At 36.3% G+C, this 6,907-nt stretch overlaps 1 non-coding gene across 1 annotated transcript; it reads right to left on the reverse strand.

The window, feature by feature from the left end:
• Positions 1–6,496: 6,496 nt before the first annotated feature.
• Positions 6,497–6,603, reverse strand: LOC145080709 (small nucleolar RNA R71). Its single transcript, XR_013695298.1, has one exon. It is a non-coding gene; the product is annotated as a small nucleolar RNA R71 (small nucleolar RNA).
• Between the last annotated feature and the right edge of the window lie 304 nt (positions 6,604–6,907).

Below are 6,907 nucleotides of genomic sequence, written 5' to 3' on the forward strand. Positions count from 1 at the left end.
TCTGATGAAGAGGAACCGAACCGAAGATACTGTTCACTACAGTTCATTCGGTTCTGACTTCTTGCCTTTTATCTCCGGACCGAATCCTCACCTTCTCTTCTGAGGACCGAGGACCGAACCTTCCCTTCTGAGCTTCGCTTCTGAGCCTCGCTTCTGAGCTTCTGACCGAACCCTCGGCCTAGGACCCTTCGCTTCTCGCTCCTGGTTCGCATCTCGCATCCGGCTCAGCAACCGCCATGACCGAACCTCGGCCTAGGACCGAGAGGCCTCGCTGGGAAGCCTTTTTCTCCCGGTTTTCGATTAAATTCGCGTTTTAAGCCCGTTTTTAATTGTTTTAGCACGGGATTTTCACCCAAAACTTTATTTTAACATATAAGGCCCCTAAACTATTAATTAATCATGTTTTTAAGGATAAAACCTTATCCAAAAGGGAGTAGGTGAAGTACAAAGATGGAGTGTTGACTTTCCTTTATTTTATGATACAAGCAACCTCCACCACCCACTCCATGTCACTATTCCCCATCAGCCCTTACCTAGTCATTTCATTGTACTTTTCACACCTTTTTCCAACCCCACAATTGGTCAAAGGCTAGAAAAGCCTCCTCTCTCCTCATTTCTCTCATTTTCTCTCTTTTCACCAAAAAGAGCAAACTCTTTTCTCTCTCATTTTCCCTCTCTAGAACTCGAGATTTGAGGGCTGATCTTGGGATTTTCCTCCACATTTGGTAAGAATAATCCCTTCTCTTTATGCTTATTTCACTTCTTTCTACTCGAATCATGGATATCTTACACAAACTCCATTATAATTGTGTTAGAGCTTCGAATCTTCAAGGGATTCTTCAAGTGTTCTTGGGTTGAACACTTCTCTTCTTCAACACTTACCTACTGAAATCACTTAAGGTGAGTTCATACCCCTATATTTTCATGTTTTCTCAAGTTTTTAGGGGGGGAATACAAGTTAAAACACCAAGAACATAACTACACTTTTCTAACAGCCTTCATCAGAAAAGTTCAACTCCATTCACGGACTGTTTTGGACAACTTAAACATTTTTGTTTGAAAAACTGTTTTAGGTGTAAGTAGTTCCATTTATTAGCTTTAAAATGACTACTTGCACATCTCCATACGATTTTTCTACAATTTATGGTGATTTTTACAAAACTGTCTATCATTTCAAACACCAATCCGGACCAGTCTGTGATTATGGACTTTTTCACCCAAGTTGGAGGTCATTAAGAATCATGATAAAAATTATGAGTAAAGTAGACACATTTTGGGAACTCTCAGAATTTACGGATTTAGTTTTCAACTTTGTATGATTTTTCTATGAATTTTCAAAAACAGTGTAGAAAGGTTGAAAATTTGTTAACAGCTTATAACTTTCATAACACTTTGTATTATGTTGAGCAAAGTGTATAACGATAAGTTCCAAATATTGAATGTGTTTCCTTGTTAGTTTATCATCATAAACTGAAATATAGTCATTCATGATAAGATTATTCATTCATTTAGAACACGTATATTAAGCTATAATGAGCATAGTTTATGGATTCATAGCATTAAGGCATTTTCATAAAAGAATTCTTATACATTACAAACGTTTTGGATAAACTATAATAGGTATAGTTCATGTATCATTTACTTCTCAAACTTATTTACCAAAGGTTTTCAGTTTAGTTCACGTAAATCTGTTAATGAATAAATTTGTGAGTCATTCCCTTCGGGTTACTTCCAAAGTAACAAAATCAAAAAGTCCTGTAAATTGTAACCAGAGTCTCTTGTAGGGAGAACGTGATAGTTGTGTATAGATCTATATTGGGTTTGACAAACCCACACCAGAGCTGTTTGCAACAGCTAGACCGGCAGGTCTGTGGTGACAAGTGTCATTTAACGGCGACGCCTGAAGGACGTCGTATTACGAGGCCGTCTATGTCAAGTATGGTTATGATAGCTCACATGTGGTATTAACAATCCTAAGATTTACGGGTTCTAACTTTAAATTAGCGAGTTATGTCTATTTAGATCACTGAAATTACTTTAAGTATGGAAAAGTACTTGTACGCCTTCATATCAAAAAGGGTTTTATGTCGATTTAAAATCACTTTTTACATCAACAATTACATACTTTATTATATACTTTCGGTCTTGGTAATTAAGACTACACATCATTCATTACGGGATTTTTCTCACATCAGAAAGGGTTTTATGCCGATTTAAAACCACTTTTATATCTTTAAGTATGACAAATAGTTGTTCATTTTCGGTCCTGGTATTTAGGACTACATAACTTTTGTAAGGAAAATATTGGATTTTTCTTGGTATCATACATCTCTTTACAAAGATCGATTTTCAAACTCTTACTGTCAAAAGCTTATGAACTCACCAACCTTTGTGTTGACACTTTTCAAAACTACTTGTATTCTCAGGAATTCAGTGAAACAGGAAATCAACCACGTTTTGAGGATGGGACGATAAATCGTCGAACAGTTCATTTTGTATCATAATGTAATTGATTTGAATCATGTAAACATATACCTTGGTGTAACTTTTTCAATTATATTTATGATGGTTGTATTTACTTTGAGCACTATTATACTCGTTGTTGAGATACTCTACATGAAGTCCTCCACCCCCGGACGTTTCCGCCATCCTTGGTTTGGGGGTGTGACAGAGTTAAGAACTTAGGAGTTAACAATGATGTTTGAGTAGGATTCGACACAAGTTCCTTGATTTCTCCAAGTAAAACTCCCAGCGTTTCAAAATGAACATTGTCTTCACTCGCATTGGCTTCAATTGTTGGAAGAAGAGATTGAAATGTTCAAACAAAAGTTATAACTGCACCAACAATTATATCAACTTTTGATTGAAGAGTAGAAAAACTTGTATTCAACTCTTGAATCTCTTTCGAAACTTCAACTTTCATTTCCTCAAGCTTGCAATTAACATCTTCTCGCACAGTCTTGATATCTTGCACAAAAAGAACATGAAGTTCTTTTTCCACAAACTGAAGCTCTTTAATTTCACCATTAAAAGTTGAAGATTGTGCTTTGATTCGAAGTTCAACATTCATCCATTCTATCTAGTTGCTTTTAAAGACGAAGCTCTTGAGCCTTTAGCATTACATCAACCTCTATTCCCGAAACTGAGTGTTTTGCTCCTGAATCAGCTTGGGATTGCAAAATAGAGTTGAGCTTCCGATTGAGAATTTTAAACTGCTTTCCAGACATCAACATGTGATCCAGAATGTTGTCTTCTTTAAAATCGAATTCTAAATTAGCAAACGTTCCTCTAAAACCTCCTCTATCAGTTTCTTGATCGGAATTAGGCTTTGGTGGATCAGTGGATTGTGATTGGAATAAAGTGGTAAATGGTTGTTGCAAGATGTTTTCGAAGGTTGGTGAGGTAGTTGTGGTGTGAAGTTTTGAAATAAATGGTGGAAGTGAAACATTTGTAGTAGCAAGAGTGGTTTCGAAAGTAGTAGAAATAACAATACCATGAGAAATTGGAGACTTCATGCCTTCAACAACCATGTTAACATTTTCACCCGTATTAGATACGTTTACAAGAAAGTCAGAAATTGGAACCTCCTCAGAAACTGATTTGGTTAGAACAATTTCGGGTGGAATAATAATAGTTGTTGATGGATTTGTGGATGTAATCGGAGACTTCGATCCTAATGGTGTTTATGGGACAATTTCACTATTAGAGGACTCATCACGAAAAACGAGCTTCCTCTTCTTCCTCTTTTCGGCAATATGCTTTGCCACATCTGCAACTCTATGCGTTTTCGACGATAGAGAAACTAGTGCAGGAATTTCTTGAACTATGACTCCTCTCCTATTGATTTGAGATTTTCGAACAAGAGGAGATTGATCCTCAAAAGAAGATTTGGACTTGTGAGACAACTTCCTTAACCTCTTAAACAACCCAGATTTCGAAGGTATAACTTCCTTCAAAGAACCAGTTGCTTTTATCTCCTTTGGCTTTTCATCTGTTTTTGACACCATTTCTTTAACATCAACAACTTTCTTTGGTGATTTAACCACAACCTTCTTAGGACTTTGTTTCACCGGAATATCACCACTTTCCTTCTTTGACTTCTTCGACTTTTTAGAAGAACCTTCATCAATTTTCGGTAACAAAACCTCAGTCTCCACAGTAGGTAATATTGCCATATTTATACATATTTTTAGGCAATATTTATTTACATTTTTATTGATATTTTGGTTATTTGCATAGAATTACGGTACTTATAAGGATAAATTGTTATTTGCAGCCAAGGTAAAGCATTTTTGAAGAAAGGGACCACAATTGACAATACTTGGAACATTGGAGACTTGGAGTACAAAAGTTGAAGAAATCCACGGAATTTACCGACGTCATGATGTGAACTAGAAGGCCACAATGTCGCATGAGTCTTCCATAAGATAAGTACACGCGAAGTAAGAATCTGTGCCTGATAAGAATATCTCTCAAATCACAACGTGAAGAGACCGTTCACAACGTGAAGCACGAATTTCGAGATTATTATAAATACCCTTCTGCATTATGAATGGAGGGACTTTTGGCTGGTTGGAAGGTTTTCAGGAGACGATTTTTAGTAGGAGAGAAGTTCTGGAAAAAGGGTTTCAACACCAAAGGAGTGAGAGTTCATAATTCATTCAATTGTTTGGTACTTGAACATGTTTATTAATTTGATTTGTGTTGTTTGATTGCTGCTATGTGTAGCTGAATTTAGCTACTCTTGTTTTGCTAGATGAAGCTTCTGACATATGGTTTAGTTTAATTATTAATGGATTTGTTTAGTTGGTAAATGGCTTGTGTTTGATTATTATTACATAGCATGCTTATATTTGTTTCTTTAGTTGCTTAAATTCATGTTCTATGTAGCTTAGTGATTATTACATTACATGAACTTGAAACTTAGTGATTTAGTGAACAATAAATTGCTAAAGTTAGGATCGACCAAATGTTAGATGGCAATTATGGTAATTAAATTCAGCTGTGCTAGAGAGCATAATTGTGACCAGAATTGTGTTTACATAATAAATCTTACATAGCCTATTCATCACTATAACTAATTCTGTGTTTGATTGTGTGTGAACATGCATAGTTTTACATGAACAAGTTAATTATTGGTAAATTTAGACTTAAATTACTAATATAATATAAATTAGAAAACCAAGTTTGATAATCCATAATTGTTAACTAGTCGTAAAGAAGAAGTGGATTCGAACTAAACAGGAGTGTTTTTAGTAATTGATTGAATTTCGTAACTTAAGTTCATTTGGTCTTGTAAAATCAGATAAAAACCCCAACTTTGTTGATAATTTAGGTTAATTTAATAGTAGATAGGTTAACTAATCAACACCGTTCCCTGAGATCGACACCCAACTTACCCGACTATTCTATAATTTTGACTAGGTACACTGCCTATGTGCAATTAGTTAGTTAAGGTAGTTAGGTTATAAATATTAAAATTAGGTGTAGCTATTTGCACGCATCATGTTTTTGGCGCCGTTGCTAGGGAACAACCTATTTGATTTGTGATTTATTTGCTTTAGGTTGATCGATCCTTTTTGCGGGGTAAAACCTGCAAAAAGTTATTTTTTTTTCAGCTTAGTTCTTTTTACAGTACTAGACTCACGACATGAGCCTTAAGCTCACGACGTGAATCCAATATTTTCTCATTTTTTTCATTTTTCTTTTCTGTTAGTTTTTCTACGACAACACGAGGTGGTAACCTTTACCACGTCGTGGTGGACAGTTTGTAGGAAATTTTTATTTAGTTTTTGTTCAGTTTTACGTTTTTATTTTGTTTATTTTGCAGGAGTTCATCACCAGAGGATCCAACACATCGTTGGTGCCACCACTTGAAGATCCAGAGTCGGAACTTCACAAAAATACTGATAAGAAGACACCATTACAAGAACTAAAATCAGCCTTTTCACGGAAGTCGGGAAAGAAAATGGGAGAATCGAGTTCAGCCTCAAAGGATAAGAGCAAAGTAGAAGAATTTGGTCCAATTCCTAATCCACTTGAATCTGAATATGAATCAAACCCAGAATTTGGACTTTAAACGAGTGAACCCGAGAACAAGTAGGAGATCAAGATGGCAAATATTGAAGAGATGTCTATGGGAGCCTACAAGAAGCGTATTCGAGATGATATTGGTCCGGGTTTGGTACAACCCGCGAATCCTTGCTCTGCCACATTCGAGCTAAAGGGACACATCCTTATTGCACTTAAGGATATTCCATTCTATGGAAAGGATCATGAGGATTCCTTTAAGCATCTGAATGAGGTCAACGATAATGCAGATTACTTCAATGTCCCAAATGTCAATAGAGATACCATCTTGCTAAGGATGCTACCAGTCACTTTCAAGGGAGCTGCAAAAGATTGGCTAAAAGCACTTCCTCCTGGTACAATCACTACTTGGGCTCAAATGCGTGAGGAATTTCTAGATCAGTTTTGCCTACCATCCAAGATAGCTAAACTCAAGAAGGTGATAACCAATTTTGAGCAACAAACGGGGGAGTCACTATACGAGGCTTGGGAGCACTACAAAGGGTTATTAAGAAATTGTCCTCAACATGATCTTAATATTAAACAAGAGATGTCTATCTTTTATGATGGGGTCAATGTCATGACTAGACAACACCTTGGTTCGCAAGGACCACTCACGGAGAAGAATCCAAACCAGGTCAAGGAACTAATTGAAGAATTTGCAAAACACTCTCTTGAGTATCATAACCCAAGGCATGATGGAGTAAAAGGCAGTGGAGGTACAAATTTTAAAGAGATGGCTACCATGATGGCAATCCTCAACAATATGGATAGAAGATTGAACCAAATGGACCTATCAATTCATGCAATTCATGTTGGTTGCGAGAGATGTAGTGGC

Source organism: Lactuca serriola, chromosome 1 (assembly GCF_051521515.1).
Source record: "Lactuca serriola cultivar US96UC23 chromosome 1, Lser_US96UC23_V15, whole genome shotgun sequence".
NCBI lineage: Eukaryota > Viridiplantae > Streptophyta > Magnoliopsida > Asterales > Asteraceae > Lactuca > Lactuca serriola.